At 49.5% G+C, this 17,010-nt stretch overlaps 31 non-coding genes across 31 annotated transcripts; all 31 read left to right on the top strand.

The window, feature by feature from the left end:
* Positions 1-386: 386 nt before the first annotated feature.
* trnan-guu (transfer RNA asparagine (anticodon GUU)) lies at positions 387-460 on the top strand. The gene has a single exon. It is a non-coding gene; the product is annotated as a tRNA-Asn (tRNA).
* A 300-nt stretch (positions 461-760) lies between these two features.
* trnan-guu (transfer RNA asparagine (anticodon GUU)) lies at positions 761-834 on the top strand. The gene has a single exon. It is a non-coding gene; the product is annotated as a tRNA-Asn (tRNA).
* Positions 835-950: 116 nt separating this feature from the next.
* trnan-guu (transfer RNA asparagine (anticodon GUU)) lies at positions 951-1,024 on the top strand. Its single transcript has one exon. It is a non-coding gene; the product is annotated as a tRNA-Asn (tRNA).
* A 675-nt stretch (positions 1,025-1,699) lies between these two features.
* trnan-guu (transfer RNA asparagine (anticodon GUU)) lies at positions 1,700-1,773 on the top strand. Its single transcript has one exon. It is a non-coding gene; the product is annotated as a tRNA-Asn (tRNA).
* A 941-nt stretch (positions 1,774-2,714) lies between these two features.
* On the top strand, positions 2,715-2,788 carry trnan-guu (transfer RNA asparagine (anticodon GUU)). The gene has a single exon. It is a non-coding gene; the product is annotated as a tRNA-Asn (tRNA).
* Positions 2,789-4,010: 1,222 nt separating this feature from the next.
* On the top strand, positions 4,011-4,084 carry trnan-guu (transfer RNA asparagine (anticodon GUU)). Its single transcript has one exon. It is a non-coding gene; the product is annotated as a tRNA-Asn (tRNA).
* A 300-nt stretch (positions 4,085-4,384) lies between these two features.
* trnan-guu (transfer RNA asparagine (anticodon GUU)) lies at positions 4,385-4,458 on the top strand. The gene has a single exon. It is a non-coding gene; the product is annotated as a tRNA-Asn (tRNA).
* Positions 4,459-4,574: 116 nt separating this feature from the next.
* On the top strand, positions 4,575-4,648 carry trnan-guu (transfer RNA asparagine (anticodon GUU)). The gene has a single exon. It is a non-coding gene; the product is annotated as a tRNA-Asn (tRNA).
* A 675-nt stretch (positions 4,649-5,323) lies between these two features.
* On the top strand, positions 5,324-5,397 carry trnan-guu (transfer RNA asparagine (anticodon GUU)). Its single transcript has one exon. It is a non-coding gene; the product is annotated as a tRNA-Asn (tRNA).
* Positions 5,398-6,338: 941 nt separating this feature from the next.
* trnan-guu (transfer RNA asparagine (anticodon GUU)) lies at positions 6,339-6,412 on the top strand. Its single transcript has one exon. It is a non-coding gene; the product is annotated as a tRNA-Asn (tRNA).
* A 306-nt stretch (positions 6,413-6,718) lies between these two features.
* Positions 6,719-6,792, top strand: trnan-guu (transfer RNA asparagine (anticodon GUU)). Its single transcript has one exon. It is a non-coding gene; the product is annotated as a tRNA-Asn (tRNA).
* Positions 6,793-7,276: 484 nt separating this feature from the next.
* Positions 7,277-7,350, top strand: trnan-guu (transfer RNA asparagine (anticodon GUU)). The gene has a single exon. It is a non-coding gene; the product is annotated as a tRNA-Asn (tRNA).
* Positions 7,351-7,466: 116 nt separating this feature from the next.
* trnan-guu (transfer RNA asparagine (anticodon GUU)) lies at positions 7,467-7,540 on the top strand. Its single transcript has one exon. It is a non-coding gene; the product is annotated as a tRNA-Asn (tRNA).
* Positions 7,541-7,650: 110 nt separating this feature from the next.
* On the top strand, positions 7,651-7,724 carry trnan-guu (transfer RNA asparagine (anticodon GUU)). The gene has a single exon. It is a non-coding gene; the product is annotated as a tRNA-Asn (tRNA).
* Positions 7,725-7,935: 211 nt separating this feature from the next.
* On the top strand, positions 7,936-8,009 carry trnan-guu (transfer RNA asparagine (anticodon GUU)). The gene has a single exon. It is a non-coding gene; the product is annotated as a tRNA-Asn (tRNA).
* A 116-nt stretch (positions 8,010-8,125) lies between these two features.
* trnan-guu (transfer RNA asparagine (anticodon GUU)) lies at positions 8,126-8,199 on the top strand. The gene has a single exon. It is a non-coding gene; the product is annotated as a tRNA-Asn (tRNA).
* A 1,414-nt stretch (positions 8,200-9,613) lies between these two features.
* On the top strand, positions 9,614-9,687 carry trnan-guu (transfer RNA asparagine (anticodon GUU)). Its single transcript has one exon. It is a non-coding gene; the product is annotated as a tRNA-Asn (tRNA).
* A 300-nt stretch (positions 9,688-9,987) lies between these two features.
* trnan-guu (transfer RNA asparagine (anticodon GUU)) lies at positions 9,988-10,061 on the top strand. Its single transcript has one exon. It is a non-coding gene; the product is annotated as a tRNA-Asn (tRNA).
* A 116-nt stretch (positions 10,062-10,177) lies between these two features.
* trnan-guu (transfer RNA asparagine (anticodon GUU)) lies at positions 10,178-10,251 on the top strand. Its single transcript has one exon. It is a non-coding gene; the product is annotated as a tRNA-Asn (tRNA).
* Positions 10,252-10,926: 675 nt separating this feature from the next.
* trnan-guu (transfer RNA asparagine (anticodon GUU)) lies at positions 10,927-11,000 on the top strand. The gene has a single exon. It is a non-coding gene; the product is annotated as a tRNA-Asn (tRNA).
* Positions 11,001-11,941: 941 nt separating this feature from the next.
* trnan-guu (transfer RNA asparagine (anticodon GUU)) lies at positions 11,942-12,015 on the top strand. Its single transcript has one exon. It is a non-coding gene; the product is annotated as a tRNA-Asn (tRNA).
* Positions 12,016-12,321: 306 nt separating this feature from the next.
* trnan-guu (transfer RNA asparagine (anticodon GUU)) lies at positions 12,322-12,395 on the top strand. The gene has a single exon. It is a non-coding gene; the product is annotated as a tRNA-Asn (tRNA).
* Positions 12,396-12,879: 484 nt separating this feature from the next.
* Positions 12,880-12,953, top strand: trnan-guu (transfer RNA asparagine (anticodon GUU)). Its single transcript has one exon. It is a non-coding gene; the product is annotated as a tRNA-Asn (tRNA).
* Positions 12,954-13,069: 116 nt separating this feature from the next.
* trnan-guu (transfer RNA asparagine (anticodon GUU)) lies at positions 13,070-13,143 on the top strand. Its single transcript has one exon. It is a non-coding gene; the product is annotated as a tRNA-Asn (tRNA).
* Positions 13,144-13,253: 110 nt separating this feature from the next.
* On the top strand, positions 13,254-13,327 carry trnan-guu (transfer RNA asparagine (anticodon GUU)). The gene has a single exon. It is a non-coding gene; the product is annotated as a tRNA-Asn (tRNA).
* A 211-nt stretch (positions 13,328-13,538) lies between these two features.
* trnan-guu (transfer RNA asparagine (anticodon GUU)) lies at positions 13,539-13,612 on the top strand. The gene has a single exon. It is a non-coding gene; the product is annotated as a tRNA-Asn (tRNA).
* Positions 13,613-13,728: 116 nt separating this feature from the next.
* trnan-guu (transfer RNA asparagine (anticodon GUU)) lies at positions 13,729-13,802 on the top strand. The gene has a single exon. It is a non-coding gene; the product is annotated as a tRNA-Asn (tRNA).
* A 1,690-nt stretch (positions 13,803-15,492) lies between these two features.
* Positions 15,493-15,566, top strand: trnan-guu (transfer RNA asparagine (anticodon GUU)). The gene has a single exon. It is a non-coding gene; the product is annotated as a tRNA-Asn (tRNA).
* A 306-nt stretch (positions 15,567-15,872) lies between these two features.
* trnan-guu (transfer RNA asparagine (anticodon GUU)) lies at positions 15,873-15,946 on the top strand. The gene has a single exon. It is a non-coding gene; the product is annotated as a tRNA-Asn (tRNA).
* Positions 15,947-16,430: 484 nt separating this feature from the next.
* trnan-guu (transfer RNA asparagine (anticodon GUU)) lies at positions 16,431-16,504 on the top strand. Its single transcript has one exon. It is a non-coding gene; the product is annotated as a tRNA-Asn (tRNA).
* Positions 16,505-16,620: 116 nt separating this feature from the next.
* trnan-guu (transfer RNA asparagine (anticodon GUU)) lies at positions 16,621-16,694 on the top strand. Its single transcript has one exon. It is a non-coding gene; the product is annotated as a tRNA-Asn (tRNA).
* Positions 16,695-17,010: the final 316 nt, after the last annotated feature.

The following is a 17,010-nucleotide window of genomic DNA, read 5'->3' as shown; positions in this document are numbered from 1 at the left end:
AAGGGCCTCTCCTAACGGTCTCTGTGGCGCAATTGGTCAGCGCGTTCCGCTGTTAACCGAAAGGATGGTGGTTCAAGCCCACCCAGGGACGTGAGGAGGAGAAAAAAATGTGCACATGGTTTTAAAAATATACTCAATTCTTAAATGACTGGTGGGAGCGGCCTCCCTATTGTGCCTAATTACCGAAGGGCCTCTCACGACGGTCTCTGTGGCGCAATTGGTCAGCGCGTTCGGCTGTTAACCGAAAGGTTGGTCGTTCAAGCCCACCCAGGGACGTGATGAGGAGATAAAACTATGCACATGCTTTTTAAATATACTCATTTCTTAATTGACTGGTGGGAGCGGCCTCCCTATCGTGCCTATTTACCGAAGGGCCTCTCACGACGGTCTCTGTGGCGCAATTGGTCAGCGCGTTCGGCTGTTAACCGAAAGGTTGGTGGTTCAAGCCCACCCAGGGACGTGATGAGGAGATAAAACTATGCACATGCTTTTTAAATATACTCATTTCTTAATTGACTGGTGGGAGCGGCCTCCCTATCGTGCCTAATTACCGAAGGGCCTCTCACGACGGTCTCTGTGGCGCAATTGGTCAGCGCGTTCGGCTGTTAACCGAAAGGTTGGTGGTTCAAGCCCACCCAGGGATGTTTTGAGGAGAAAAAATATGCACTCACCATATGTTATTGAAGTATACTCATTTCTTAATTAACTGGTGGGACAGGCCTCCCTATCGTGCGTAATTACGCAAGGCCTTCTCACAACGGTCTCTGTGGCGCAATTGGTCAGCGCGTTCGGCTGTTAACCGAAAGGTTGGTGGTTCAAGCCCACCCAGGGACGTTTTGAGGAGAAAAAATATGCACTCACCATATGTTATTGAAGTATACTCATTTCTTAAATGACTGGTGGGAGCGGGCTCCCTATCGTGCCTAATTACCGAAGGGCCTCCCACGACGGTCTCTGTGGCGCAATTGGTCAGCGCGTTCGGCTGTTAACCGAAAGGTTGGTGGTTCAAGCCCACCCAGGGACGTTTTGAGGAGAAAAAATATGCACTCACCATATGTTATTGAAGTATACTCATTTCTTAAATGACTGGTGGGAGCGGGCTCCCTATCGTGCCTAATTACCGAAGGGCCTCTCCTAGCGGTCTCTGTGGCGCAATTGGTCAGCGCGTTCGGCTGTTAACCGAAAGGTTGGTGCTTCAAGCCCACCCAGGGACGTTTTGAGGAGATAAAACTATGCACATGCTTTTTAAATATACTAATTTCTTAATTGACTGGTGGGAGCGGCCTCCCTATTGTGCCTAATTACCGAAGGGCCTCTCACGACGGTCTCTGTGGCGCAATTGGTCAGCGCGTTCGGCTGTTAACCGAAACGTTGGTGGTTCAAGCCCACCCAGGGACGTTTTGAGGAGAAAAAATATGCACTCACCATATGTTATTGAAGTATACTCATTTCTTAAATGACTGGTGGGAGCGGGCTCCCTTTCGTGCCTAATTACCGAAGGGCCTCTCCTAGCGGTCTCTGTGGCGCAATTGGTCAGCGCGTTCGGCTGTTAACCGAAAGGATGGTGGTTCAAGCCCACCCACGGACGTGATGAGGAGAAAAAAATGTGCACATGGTTTTAAAAATATACTCAATTCTTAAATGACTGGTGGGAGCGGCCTCCCTATTGTGCCTAATTACGGAAGGGCCTCTCACAACGGTCTCTGTGGCGCAATTGGTCAGCGCGTTCGGCTGTTAACCGAAAGGATGGTGGTTCAAGCCCACCCAGGGACGTGATGAGGAGAAAAAAATGTGCACATGGTTTTAAAAATATACTCAATTCTTAAATGACTGGTGGGAGCGGCCTCCCTATTGTGCCTAATTACCGAAGGGCCTCTCCTAACGGTCTCTGTGGCGCAATTGGTCAGCGCGTTCCGCTGTTAACCGAAAAGATGGTGGTTCAAGCCCACCCAGGGACGTGAGGAGGAGAAAAAAATGTGCACATGGTTTTAAAAATATACTCAATTCTTAAATGACTGGTGGGAGCGGCCTCCCTATTGTGCCTAATTACCGAAGGGCCTCTCACGACGGTCTCTGTGGCGCAATTGGTCAGCGCGTTCGGCTGTTAACCGAAAGGTTGGTCGTTCAAGCCCACCCAGGGACGTGATGAGGAGATAAAACTATGCACATGCTTTTTAAATATACTCATTTCTTAATTGACTGGTGGGAGCGGCCTCCCTATCGTGCCTAATTACCGAAGGGCCTCTCACGACGGTCTCTGTGGCGCAATTGGTCAGCGCGTTCGGCTGTTAACCGAAAGGTTGGTCGTTCAAGCCCACCCAGGGACGTGATGAGGAGATAAAACTATGCACATGCTTTTTAAATATACTCATTTCTTAATTGACTGGTGGGAGCGGCCTCCCTATCGTGCCTAATTACCGAAGGGCCTCTCCTAACGGTCTCTGTGGCGCAATTGGTCAGCGCGTTCGGCTGTTAACCGAAAGGTTGGTGGTTCAATCCCACTCAGGGACGTTTTGAGGAGAAAAAATATGCACTCGCCATATGTTATTGAAGTATACTAATTTCTTAACCGAAAGGTTGGTGGTTCAAGCCCACCCAGGGACGTTTTGAGGAGATAAAACTATGCACATGCTTTTTAAATATACTAATTTCTTAATTGACTGGTGGGAGCGGCCTCCCTATTGTGCCTAATTACCGAAGGGCCTCTCACGACGGTCTCTGTGGCGCAATTGGTCAGCGCGTTCGGCTGTTAACCGAAAGGTTGGTGGTTCAAGCCCACCCAGGGACGTTTTGAGGAGAAAAAATATGCACTCGCCATATGTTATTGAAGTATACTCATTTCTTAAATGACTGGTGGGAGCGGGCTCCCTATCGTGCCTAATTACCGAAGGGCCTCCCACGACGGTCTCTGTGGCGCAATTGGTCAGCGCGTTCGGCTGTTAACCGAAAGGTTGGTGGTTTAAGCCCACCCAGGGACGTTTTGAGGAGATAAAACTATGCACATGCTTTTTAAATATACTAATTTCTTAATTGACTGGTGGGAGCGGCCTCCCTATTGTGCCTAATTACCGAAGGGCCTCTCCTAACGGTCTCTGTGGCGCAATTGGTCAGCGCGTTCCGCTGTTAACCGAAAGGATGGTGGTTCAAGCCCACCCAGGGACGTGAGGAGGAGAAAAAAATGTGCACATGGTTTTAAAAATATACTCAATTCTTAAATGACTGGTGGGAGCGGCCTCCCTATTGTGCCTAATTACCGAAGGGCCTCTCACGACGGTCTCTGTGGCGCAATTGGTCAGCGCGTTCGGCTGTTAACCGAAAGGTTGGTCGTTCAAGCCCACCCAGGGACGTGATGAGGAGATAAAACTATGCACATGCTTTTTAAATATACTCATTTCTTAATTGACTGGTGGGAGCGGCCTCCCTATCGTGCCTAATTACCGAAGGGCCTCTCACGACGGTCTCTGTGGCGCAATTGGTCAGCGCGTTCGGCTGTTAACCGAAAGGTTGGTCGTTCAAGCCCACCCAGGGACGTGATGAGGAGATAAAACTATGCACATGCTTTTTAAATATACTCATTTCTTAATTGACTGGTGGGAGCGGCCTCCCTATCGTGCCTAATTACCGAAGGGCCTCTCCTAACGGTCTCTGTGGCGCAATTGGTCAGCGCGTTCCGCTGTTAACCGAAAGGATGGTGGTTCAAGCCCACCCAGGGACGTGAGGAGGAGAAAAAAATGTGCACATGGTTTTAAAAATATACTCAATTCTTAAATGACTGGTGGGAGCGGCCTCCCTATTGTGCCTAATTACCGAAGGGCCTCTCACGACGGTCTCTGTGGCGCAATTGGTCAGCGCGTTCGGCTGTTAACCGAAAGGTTGGTCGTTCAAGCCCACCCAGGGACGTGATGAGGAGATAAAACTATGCACATGCTTTTTAAATATACTCATTTCTTAATTGACTGGTGGGAGCGGCCTCCCTATCGTGCCTATTTACCGAAGGGCCTCTCACGACGGTCTCTGTGGCGCAATTGGTCAGCGCGTTCGGCTGTTAACCGAAAGGTTGGTGGTTCAAGCCCACCCAGGGACGTGATGAGGAGATAAAACTATGCACATGCTTTTTAAATATACTCATTTCTTAATTGACTGGTGGGAGCGGCCTCCCTATCGTGCCTAATTACCGAAGGGCCTCTCACGACGGTCTCTGTGGCGCAATTGGTCAGCGCGTTCGGCTGTTAACCGAAAGGTTGGTGGTTCAAGCCCACCCAGGGATGTTTTGAGGAGAAAAAATATGCACTCACCATATGTTATTGAAGTATACTCATTTCTTAATTAACTGGTGGGACAGGCCTCCCTATCGTGCGTAATTACGCAAGGCCTTCTCACAACGGTCTCTGTGGCGCAATTGGTCAGCGCGTTCGGCTGTTAACCGAAAGGTTGGTGGTTCAAGCCCACCCAGGGACGTTTTGAGGAGAAAAAATATGCACTCACCATATGTTATTGAAGTATACTCATTTCTTAAATGACTGGTGGGAGCGGGCTCCCTATCGTGCCTAATTACCGAAGGGCCTCCCACGACGGTCTCTGTGGCGCAATTGGTCAGCGCGTTCGGCTGTTAACCGAAAGGTTGGTGGTTCAAGCCCACCCAGGGACGTTTTGAGGAGAAAAAATATGCACTCACCATATGTTATTGAAGTATACTCATTTCTTAAATGACTGGTGGGAGCGGGCTCCCTATCGTGCCTAATTACCGAAGGGCCTCTCCTAGCGGTCTCTGTGGCGCAATTGGTCAGCGCGTTCGGCTGTTAACCGAAAGGTTGGTGCTTCAAGCCCACCCAGGGACGTTTTGAGGAGATAAAACTATGCACATGCTTTTTAAATATACTAATTTCTTAATTGACTGGTGGGAGCGGCCTCCCTATTGTGCCTAATTACCGAAGGGCCTCTCACGACGGTCTCTGTGGCGCAATTGGTCAGCGCGTTCGGCTGTTAACCGAAACGTTGGTGGTTCAAGCCCACCCAGGGACGTTTTGAGGAGAAAAAATATGCACTCACCATATGTTATTGAAGTATACTCATTTCTTAAATGACTGGTGGGAGCGGGCTCCCTTTCGTGCCTAATTACCGAAGGGCCTCTCCTAGCGGTCTCTGTGGCGCAATTGGTCAGCGCGTTCGGCTGTTAACCGAAAGGATGGTGGTTCAAGCCCACCCACGGACGTGATGAGGAGAAAAAAATGTGCACATGGTTTTAAAAATATACTCAATTCTTAAATGACTGGTGGGAGCGGCCTCCCTATTGTGCCTAATTACGGAAGGGCCTCTCACAACGGTCTCTGTGGCGCAATTGGTCAGCGCGTTCGGCTGTTAACCGAAAGGATGGTGGTTCAAGCCCACCCAGGGACGTGATGAGGAGAAAAAAATGTGCACATGGTTTTAAAAATATACTCAATTCTTAAATGACTGGTGGGAGCGGCCTCCCTATTGTGCCTAATTACCGAAGGGCCTCTCCTAACGGTCTCTGTGGCGCAATTGGTCAGCGCGTTCCGCTGTTAACCGAAAAGATGGTGGTTCAAGCCCACCCAGGGACGTGAGGAGGAGAAAAAAATGTGCACATGGTTTTAAAAATATACTCAATTCTTAAATGACTGGTGGGAGCGGCCTCCCTATTGTGCCTAATTACCGAAGGGCCTCTCACGACGGTCTCTGTGGCGCAATTGGTCAGCGCGTTCGGCTGTTAACCGAAAGGTTGGTCGTTCAAGCCCACCCAGGGACGTGATGAGGAGATAAAACTATGCACATGCTTTTTAAATATACTCATTTCTTAATTGACTGGTGGGAGCGGCCTCCCTATCGTGCCTAATTACCGAAGGGCCTCTCACGACGGTCTCTGTGGCGCAATTGGTCAGCGCGTTCGGCTGTTAACCGAAAGGTTGGTCGTTCAAGCCCACCCAGGGACGTGATGAGGAGATAAAACTATGCACATGCTTTTTAAATATACTCATTTCTTAATTGACTGGTGGGAGCGGCCTCCCTATCGTGCCTAATTACCGAAGGGCCTCTCCTAACGGTCTCTGTGGCGCAATTGGTCAGCGCGTTCGGCTGTTAACCGAAAGGTTGGTGGTTCAATCCCACTCAGGGACGTTTTGAGGAGAAAAAATATGCACTCGCCATATGTTATTGAAGTATACTAATTTCTTAACCGAAAGGTTGGTGGTTCAAGCCCACCCAGGGACGTTTTGAGGAGATAAAACTATGCACATGCTTTTTAAATATACTAATTTCTTAATTGACTGGTGGGAGCGGCCTCCCTATTGTGCCTAATTACCGAAGGGCCTCTCACGACGGTCTCTGTGGCGCAATTGGTCAGCGCGTTCGGCTGTTAACCGAAAGGTTGGTGGTTCAAGCCCACCCAGGGACGTTTTGAGGAGAAAAAATATGCACTCGCCATATGTTATTGAAGTATACTCATTTCTTAAATGACTGGTGGGAGCGGGCTCCCTATCGTGCCTAATTACCGAAGGGCCTCCCACGACGGTCTCTGTGGCGCAATTGGTCAGCGCGTTCGGCTGTTAACCGAAAGGTTGGTGGTTTAAGCCCACCCAGGGACGTTTTGAGGAGAAAAAATATGCACTCACCATATGTTATTGAAGTATACTCATTTCTTAAATGACTGGTGGGAGCGGGCTCCCTATCGTGCCTAATTACCGAAGGGCCTCTCACGACGGTCTCTGTGGCGCAATTGGTCAGCGCGTTCGGCTGTTAACCGAAAGGTTGGTGGTTCAAGCCCACCCAGGGACGTGATGAGGAGATAAAACTATGCACATGCTTTTTAAATATACTAATTTCTTAATTGACTGGTGGGAGCGGCCTCCCTATTATGCCTAATTACCGAAGGGCCTCTCACGACGGTCTCTGTGGCGCAATTGGTCAGCGCGTTCGGCTGTTAACTGAAAGGTTGGTGGTTCAAGCCCACCCAGGGACGTGATGAGGAGATAAAACTATGCACATGCTTTTTAAATATACTAATTTCTTAATTGACTGGTGGGAGCGGCCTCCCTATTGTGCCTAATTACCGAAGGGCCTCTCACGACCATTTCTGTGGCGCAATTGGTCAGCGCGTTCGGCTGTTAACCGAAAGGTTGGTGGTTCAAGCCCAGCCAGGGACGTTTTGAGGAGAAAAAATATGCTCTCGCAATATTGTTTTGAAGTATACTCATTTCTTAATTAACTGGTGGGACAGGCCTCCCTATCGTGCCTAATTACCGAAGGGCCTCCCACGACGGTCTCTGTGGCGCAATTGGTCAGCGCGTTCGGCTGTTAACCGAAAGGTTGGTGGTTCAAGCCCACCCAGGGACGTTTTGAGGAGAAAAAATATGCACTCACCATATGTTATTGAAGTATACTCATTTCTTAAATGACTGGTGGGAGCGGGCTCCCTATCGTGCCTAATTACCGAAGGGCCTCTCCTAGCGGTCTCTGTGGCGCAATTGGTCAGCGCGTTCGGCTGTTAACCGAAAGGTTGGTGGTTCAAGCCCACCCAGGGACGTTTTGAGGAGATAAAACTATGCACATGCTTTTTAAATATACTAATTTCTTAATTGACTGGTGGGAGCGGCCTCCCTATTGTGCCTAATTACCGAAGGGCCTCTCACGACGGTCTCTGTGGCGCAATTGGTCAGCGCGTTCGGCTGTTAACCGAAAGGTTGGTGGTTCAAGCCCACCCAGGGACGTTTTGAGGAGAAAAAATATGCACTCGCCATATGTTATTGAAGTATACTCATTTCTTAAATGACTGGTGGGAGCGGGCTCCCTATCGTGCCTAATTACCGAAGGGCCTCCCACGACGGTCTCTGTGGCGCAATTGGTCAGCGCGTTCGGCTGTTAACCGAAAGGTTGGTGGCCTCCCTATTGTGCCTAATTACCGAAGGGCCTCTCACGACGGTCTCTGTGGCGCAATTGGTCAGCGCGTTCGGCTGTTAACCGAAAGGTTGGTGGTTCAAGCCCACCCAGGGACGTTTTGAGGAGAAAAAATATGCACTCACCATATGTTATTGAAGTATACTCATTTCTTAAATGACTGGTGGGAGCGGGCTCCCTATCGTGCCTAATTACCGAAGGGCCTCCCACGACGGTCTCTGTGGCGCAATTGGTCAGCGCGTTCGGCTGTTAACCGAAAGGTTGGTGGTTCAAGCCCACCCAGGGACGTTTTGAGGAGAAAAAATATGCACTCACCATATGTTATTGAAGTATACTCATTTCTTAAATGACTGGTGGGAGCGGGCTCCCTATCGTGCCTAATTACCGAAGGGCCTCTCCTAGCGGTCTCTGTGGCGCAATTGGTCAGCGCGTTCGGCTGTTAACCGAAAGGTTGGTGCTTCAAGCCCACCCAGGGACGTTTTGAGGAGATAAAACTATGCACATGCTTTTTAAATATACTAATTTCTTAATTGACTGGTGGGAGCGGCCTCCCTATTGTGCCTAATTACCGAAGGGCCTCTCACGACGGTCTCTGTGGCGCAATTGGTCAGCGCGTTCGGCTGTTAACCGAAACGTTGGTGGTTCAAGCCCACCCAGGGACGTTTTGAGGAGAAAAAATATGCACTCACCATATGTTATTGAAGTATACTCATTTCTTAAATGACTGGTGGGAGCGGGCTCCCTTTCGTGCCTAATTACCGAAGGGCCTCTCCTAGCGGTCTCTGTGGCGCAATTGGTCAGCGCGTTCGGCTGTTAACCGAAAGGATGGTGGTTCAAGCCCACCCACGGACGTGATGAGGAGAAAAAAATGTGCACATGGTTTTAAAAATATACTCAATTCTTAAATGACTGGTGGGAGCGGCCTCCCTATTGTGCCTAATTACGGAAGGGCCTCTCACAACGGTCTCTGTGGCGCAATTGGTCAGCGCGTTCGGCTGTTAACCGAAAGGATGGTGGTTCAAGCCCAACCAGGGACGTGATGAGGAGAAAAAAATGTGCACATGGTTTTAAAAATATACTCAATTCTTAAATGACTGGTGGGAGCGGCCTCCCTATTGTGCCTAATTACCGAAGGGCCTCTCCTAACGGTCTCTGTGGCGCAATTGGTCAGCGCGTTCCGCTGTTAACCGAAAGGATGGTGGTTCAAGTCCACCCAGGGACGTGAGGAGGAGAAAAAAATGTGCACATGGTTTTAAAAATATACTCAATTCTTAAATGACTGGTGGGAGCGGCCTCCCTATTGTGCCTAATTACCGAAGGGCCTCTCCTAACGGTCTCTGTGGCGCAATTGGTCAGCGCGTTCCGCTGTTAACCGAAAGGATGGTGGTTCAAGCCCACCCAGGGACGTGAGGAGGAGAAAAAAATGTGCACATGGTTTTAAAAATATACTCAATTCTTAAATGACTGGTGGGAGCGGCCTCCCTATTGTGCCTAATTACCGAAGGGCCTCTCACGACGGTCTCTGTGGCGCAATTGGTCAGCGCGTTCGGCTGTTAACCGAAAGGTTGGTCGTTCAAGCCCACCCAGGGACGTGATGAGGAGATAAAACTATGCACATGCTTTTTAAATATACTCATTTCTTAATTGACTGGTGGGAGCGGCCTCCCTATCGTGCCTATTTACCGAAGGGCCTCTCACGACGGTCTCTGTGGCGCAATTGGTCAGCGCGTTCGGCTGTTAACCGAAAGGTTGGTGGTTCAAGCCCACCCAGGGACGTGATGAGGAGATAAAACTATGCACATGCTTTTTAAATATACTCATTTCTTAATTGACTGGTGGGAGCGGCCTCCCTATCGTGCCTAATTACCGAAGGGCCTCTCACGACGGTCTCTGTGGCGCAATTGGTCAGCGCGTTCGGCTGTTAACCGAAAGGTTGGTGGTTCAAGCCCACCCAGGGATGTTTTGAGGAGAAAAAATATGCACTCACCATATGTTATTGAAGTATACTCATTTCTTAATTAACTGGTGGGACAGGCCTCCCTATCGTGCGTAATTACGCAAGGCCTTCTCACAACGGTCTCTGTGGCGCAATTGGTCAGCGCGTTCGGCTGTTAACCGAAAGGTTGGTGGTTCAAGCCCACCCAGGGACGTTTTGAGGAGAAAAAATATGCACTCACCATATGTTATTGAAGTATACTCATTTCTTAAATGACTGGTGGGAGCGGGCTCCCTATCGTGCCTAATTACCGAAGGGCCTCCCACGACGGTCTCTGTGGCGCAATTGGTCAGCGCGTTCGGCTGTTAACCGAAAGGTTGGTGGTTCAAGCCCACCCAGGGACGTTTTGAGGAGAAAAAATATGCACTCACCATATGTTATTGAAGTATACTCATTTCTTAAATGACTGGTGGGAGCGGGCTCCCTATCGTGCCTAATTACCGAAGGGCCTCTCCTAGCGGTCTCTGTGGCGCAATTGGTCAGCGCGTTCGGCTGTTAACCGAAAGGTTGGTGCTTCAAGCCCACCCAGGGACGTTTTGAGGAGATAAAACTATGCACATGCTTTTTAAATATACTAATTTCTTAATTGACTGGTGGGAGCGGCCTCCCTATTGTGCCTAATTACCGAAGGGCCTCTCACGACGGTCTCTGTGGCGCAATTGGTCAGCGCGTTCGGCTGTTAACCGAAACGTTGGTGGTTCAAGCCCACCCAGGGACGTTTTGAGGAGAAAAAATATGCACTCACCATATGTTATTGAAGTATACTCATTTCTTAAATGACTGGTGGGAGCGGGCTCCCTTTCGTGCCTAATTACCGAAGGGCCTCTCCTAGCGGTCTCTGTGGCGCAATTGGTCAGCGCGTTCGGCTGTTAACCGAAAGGATGGTGGTTCAAGCCCACCCACGGACGTGATGAGGAGAAAAAAATGTGCACATGGTTTTAAAAATATACTCAATTCTTAAATGACTGGTGGGAGCGGCCTCCCTATTGTGCCTAATTACGGAAGGGCCTCTCACAACGGTCTCTGTGGCGCAATTGGTCAGCGCGTTCGGCTGTTAACCGAAAGGATGGTGGTTCAAGCCCACCCAGGGACGTGATGAGGAGAAAAAAATGTGCACATGGTTTTAAAAATATACTCAATTCTTAAATGACTGGTGGGAGCGGCCTCCCTATTGTGCCTAATTACCGAAGGGCCTCTCCTAACGGTCTCTGTGGCGCAATTGGTCAGCGCGTTCCGCTGTTAACCGAAAAGATGGTGGTTCAAGCCCACCCAGGGACGTGAGGAGGAGAAAAAAATGTGCACATGGTTTTAAAAATATACTCAATTCTTAAATGACTGGTGGGAGCGGCCTCCCTATTGTGCCTAATTACCGAAGGGCCTCTCACGACGGTCTCTGTGGCGCAATTGGTCAGCGCGTTCGGCTGTTAACCGAAAGGTTGGTCGTTCAAGCCCACCCAGGGACGTGATGAGGAGATAAAACTATGCACATGCTTTTTAAATATACTCATTTCTTAATTGACTGGTGGGAGCGGCCTCCCTATCGTGCCTAATTACCGAAGGGCCTCTCACGACGGTCTCTGTGGCGCAATTGGTCAGCGCGTTCGGCTGTTAACCGAAAGGTTGGTCGTTCAAGCCCACCCAGGGACGTGATGAGGAGATAAAACTATGCACATGCTTTTTAAATATACTCATTTCTTAATTGACTGGTGGGAGCGGCCTCCCTATCGTGCCTAATTACCGAAGGGCCTCTCCTAACGGTCTCTGTGGCGCAATTGGTCAGCGCGTTCGGCTGTTAACCGAAAGGTTGGTGGTTCAATCCCACTCAGGGACGTTTTGAGGAGAAAAAATATGCACTCGCCATATGTTATTGAAGTATACTAATTTCTTAACCGAAAGGTTGGTGGTTCAAGCCCACCCAGGGACGTTTTGAGGAGATAAAACTATGCACATGCTTTTTAAATATACTAATTTCTTAATTGACTGGTGGGAGCGGCCTCCCTATTGTGCCTAATTACCGAAGGGCCTCTCACGACGGTCTCTGTGGCGCAATTGGTCAGCGCGTTCGGCTGTTAACCGAAAGGTTGGTGGTTCAAGCCCACCCAGGGACGTTTTGAGGAGAAAAAATATGCACTCGCCATATGTTATTGAAGTATACTCATTTCTTAAATGACTGGTGGGAGCGGGCTCCCTATCGTGCCTAATTACCGAAGGGCCTCCCACGACGGTCTCTGTGGCGCAATTGGTCAGCGCGTTCGGCTGTTAACCGAAAGGTTGGTGGTTTAAGCCCACCCAGGGACGTTTTGAGGAGAAAAAATATGCACTCACCATATGTTATTGAAGTATACTCATTTCTTAAATGACTGGTGGGAGCGGGCTCCCTATCGTGCCTAATTACCGAAGGGCCTCTCACGACGGTCTCTGTGGCGCAATTGGTCAGCGCGTTCGGCTGTTAACCGAAAGGTTGGTGGTTCAAGCCCACCCAGGGACGTGATGAGGAGATAAAACTATGCACATGCTTTTTAAATATACTAATTTCTTAATTGACTGGTGGGAGCGGCCTCCCTATTATGCCTAATTACCGAAGGGCCTCTCACGACGGTCTCTGTGGCGCAATTGGTCAGCGCGTTCGGCTGTTAACTGAAAGGTTGGTGGTTCAAGCCCACCCAGGGACGTGATGAGGAGATAAAACTATGCACATGCTTTTTAAATATACTAATTTCTTAATTGACTGGTGGGAGCGGCCTCCCTATTGTGCCTAATTACCGAAGGGCCTCTCACGACCATTTCTGTGGCGCAATTGGTCAGCGCGTTCGGCTGTTAACCGAAAGGTTGGTGGTTCAAGCCCAGCCAGGGACGTTTTGAGGAGAAAAAATATGCTCTCGCAATATTGTTTTGAAGTATACTCATTTCTTAATTAACTGGTGGGACAGGCCTCCCTATCGTGCCTAATTACCGAAGGGCCTCCCACGACGGTCTCTGTGGCGCAATTGGTCAGCGCGTTCGGCTGTTAACCGAAAGGTTGGTGGTTCAAGCCCACCCAGGGACGTTTTGAGGAGAAAAAATATGCACTCACCATATGTTATTGAAGTATACTCATTTCTTAAATGACTGGTGGGAGCGGGCTCCCTATCGTGCCTAATTACCGAAGGGCCTCTCCTAGCGGTCTCTGTGGCGCAATTGGTCAGCGCGTTCGGCTGTTAACCGAAAGGTTGGTGGTTCAAGCCCACCCAGGGACGTTTTGAGGAGATAAAACTATGCACATGCTTTTTAAATATACTAATTTCTTAATTGACTGGTGGGAGCGGCCTCCCTATTGTGCCTAATTACCGAAGGGCCTCTCACGACGGTCTCTGTGGCGCAATTGGTCAGCGCGTTCGGCTGTTAACCGAAAGGTTGGTGGTTCAAGCCCACCCAGGGACGTTTTGAGGAGAAAAAATATGCACTCGCCATATGTTATTGAAGTATACTCATTTCTTAAATGACTGGTGGGAGCGGGCTCCCTATCGTGCCTAATTACCGAAGGGCCTCCCACGACGGTCTCTGTGGCGCAATTGGTCAGCGCGTTCGGCTGTTAACCGAAAGGTTGGTGGCCTCCCTATTGTGCCTAATTACCGAAGGGCCTCTCACGACGGTCTCTGTGGCGCAATTGGTCAGCGCGTTCGGCTGTTAACCGAAAGGTTGGTGGTTCAAGCCCACCCAGGGACGTTTTGAGGAGAAAAAATATGCACTCACCATATGTTATTGAAGTATACTCATTTCTTAAATGACTGGTGGGAGCGGGCTCCCTATCGTGCCTAATTACCGAAGGGCCTCCCACGACGGTCTCTGTGGCGCAATTGGTCAGCGCGTTCGGCTGTTAACCGAAAGGTTGGTGGTTCAAGCCCACCCAGGGACGTTTTGAGGAGAAAAAATATGCACTCACCATATGTTATTGAAGTATACTCATTTCTTAAATGACTGGTGGGAGCGGGCTCCCTATCGTGCCTAATTACCGAAGGGCCTCTCCTAGCGGTCTCTGTGGCGCAATTGGTCAGCGCGTTCGGCTGTTAACCGAAAGGTTGGTGCTTCAAGCCCACCCAGGGACGTTTTGAGGAGATAAAACTATGCACATGCTTTTTAAATATACTAATTTCTTAATTGACTGGTGGGAGCGGCCTCCCTATTGTGCCTAATTACCGAAGGGCCTCTCACGACGGTCTCTGTGGCGCAATTGGTCAGCGCGTTCGGCTGTTAACCGAAACGTTGGTGGTTCAAGCCCACCCAGGGACGTTTTGAGGAGAAAAAATATGCACTCACCATATGTTATTGAAGTATACTCATTTCTTAAATGACTGGTGGGAGCGGGCTCCCTTTCGTGCCTAATTACCGAAGGGCCTCTCCTAGCGGTCTCTGTGGCGCAATTGGTCAGCGCGTTCGGCTGTTAACCGAAAGGATGGTGGTTCAAGCCCACCCACGGACGTGATGAGGAGAAAAAAATGTGCACATGGTTTTAAAAATATACTCAATTCTTAAATGACTGGTGGGAGCGGCCTCCCTATTGTGCCTAATTACGGAAGGGCCTCTCACAACGGTCTCTGTGGCGCAATTGGTCAGCGCGTTCGGCTGTTAACCGAAAGGATGGTGGTTCAAGCCCAACCAGGGACGTGATGAGGAGAAAAAAATGTGCACATGGTTTTAAAAATATACTCAATTCTTAAATGACTGGTGGGAGCGGCCTCCCTATTGTGCCTAATTACCGAAGGGCCTCTCCTAACGGTCTCTGTGGCGCAATTGGTCAGCGCGTTCCGCTGTTAACCGAAAGGATGGTGGTTCAAGTCCACCCAGGGACGTGAGGAGGAGAAAAAAATGTGCACATGGTTTTAAAAATATACTCAATTCTTAAATGACTGGTGGGAGCGGCCTCCCTATTGTGCCTAATTACCGAAGGGCCTCTCACGACGGTCTCTGTGGCGCAATTGGTCAGCGCGTTCGGCTGTTAACCGAAAGGTTGGTCGTTCAAGCCCACCCAGGGACGTGATGAGGAGATAAAACTATGCACATGCTTTTTAAATATACTCATTTCTTAATTGACTGGTGGGAGCGGCCTCCCTATCGTGCCTAATTACCGAAGGGCCTCTCACGACGGTCTCTGTGGCGCAATTGGTCAGCGCGTTCGGCTGTTAACCGAAAGGTTGGTCGTTCAAGCCCACCCAGGGACGTGATGAGGAGATAAAACTATGCACATGCTTTTTAAATATACTCATTTCTTAATTGACTGGTGGGAGCGGCCTCCCTATCGTGCCTAATTACCGAAGGGCCTCTCCTAACGGTCTCTGTGGCGCAATTGGTCAGCGCGTTCGGCTGTTAACCGAAAGGTTGGTGGTTCAATCCCACTCAGGGACGTTTTGAGGAGAAAAAATATGCACTCGCCATATGTTATTGAAGTATACTAATTTCTTAACCGAAAGGTTGGTGGTTCAAGCCCACCCAGGGACGTTTTGAGGAGATAAAACTATGCACATGCTTTTTAAATATACTAATTTCTTAATTGACTGGTGGGAGCGGCCTCCCTATTGTGCCTAATTACCGAAGGGCCTCTCACGACGGTCTCTGTGGCGCAATTGGTCAGCGCGTTCGGCTGTTAACCGAAAGGTTGGTGGTTCAAGCCCACCCAGGGACGTTTTGAGGAGAAAAAATATGCACTCGCCATATGTTATTGAAGTATACTCATTTCTTAAATCACTGGTGGGAGCGGGCTCCCTATCGTGCCTAATTACCGAAGGGCCTCCCACGACGGTCTCTGTGGCGCAATTGGTCAGCGCGTTCGGCTGTTAACCGAAAGGTTGGTGGTTTAAGCCCACCCAGGGACGTTTTGAGGAGAAAAAATATGCACTCACCATATGTTATTGAAGTATACTCATTTCTTAAATGACTGGTGGGAGCGGGCTCCCTATCGTGCCTAATTACCGAAGGGCCTCTCACGACGGTCTCTGTGGCGCAATTGGTCAGCGCGTTCGGCTGTTAACCGAAAGGTTGGTGGTTCAAGCCCACCCAGGGACGTGATGAGGAGATAAAACTATGCACATGCTTTTTAAATATACTAATTTCTTAATTGACTGGTGGGAGCGGCCTCCCTATTATGCCTAATTACCGAAGGGCCTCTCACGACGGTCTCTGTGGCGCAATTGGTCAGCGCGTTCGGCTGTTAACTGAAAGGTTGGTGGTTCAAGCCCACCCAGGGACGTGATGAGGAGATAAAACTATGCACATGCTTTTTAAATATACTAATTTCTTAATTGACTGGTGGGAGCGGCCTCCCTATTGTGCCTAATTACCGAAGGGCCTCTCACGACCATTTCTGTGGCGCAATTGGTCAGCGCGTTCGGCTGTTAACCGAAAGGTTGGTGGTTCAAGCCCAGCCAGGGACGTTTTGAGGAGAAAAAATATGCTCTCGCAATATTGTTTTGAAGTATACTCATTTCTTAATTAACTGGTGGGACAGGCCTCCCTATCGTGCCTAATTACCGAAGGGCCTCCCACGACGGTCTCTGTGGCGCAATTGGTCAGCGCGTTCGGCTGTTAACCGAAAGGTTGGTGGTTCAAGCCCACCCAGGGACGTTTTGAGGAGAAAAAATATGCACTCACCATATGTTATTGAAGTATACTCATTTCTTAAATGACTGGTGGGAGCGGGCTCCCTATCGTGCCTAATTACCGAAGGGCCTCTCCTAGCGGTCTCTGTGGCGCAATTGGTCAGCGCGTTCGGCTGTTAACCGAAAGGTTGGTGGTTCAAGCCCACCCAGGGACGTTTTGAGGAGATAAAACTATGCACATGCTTTTTAAATATACTAATTTCTTAATTGACTGGTGGGAGCGGCCTCCCTATTGTGCCTAATTACCGAAGGGCCTCTCACGACGGTCTCTGTGGCGCAATTGGTCAGCGCGTTCGGCTGTTAACCGAAACGTTGGTGGTTCAAGCCCACCCAGGGACGTTTTGAGGAGAAAAAATATGCACTCACCATATGTTATTGAAGTATACTCATTTCTTAAATGACTGGTGGGAGCGGGCTCCCTTTCGTGCCTAATTACCGAAGGGCCTCTCCTAGCGGTCTCTGTGGCGCAAT

The sequence above is a fragment of the Pungitius pungitius genome, chromosome 1 (assembly GCF_949316345.1).
Source record: "Pungitius pungitius chromosome 1, fPunPun2.1, whole genome shotgun sequence".
In the NCBI taxonomy this organism is placed as follows: domain Eukaryota; kingdom Metazoa; phylum Chordata; class Actinopteri; order Perciformes; family Gasterosteidae; genus Pungitius; species Pungitius pungitius.
Note: the sequence above shows the minus strand (reverse complement) of the source record. Positions and strands in the feature narration are given on the sequence as shown.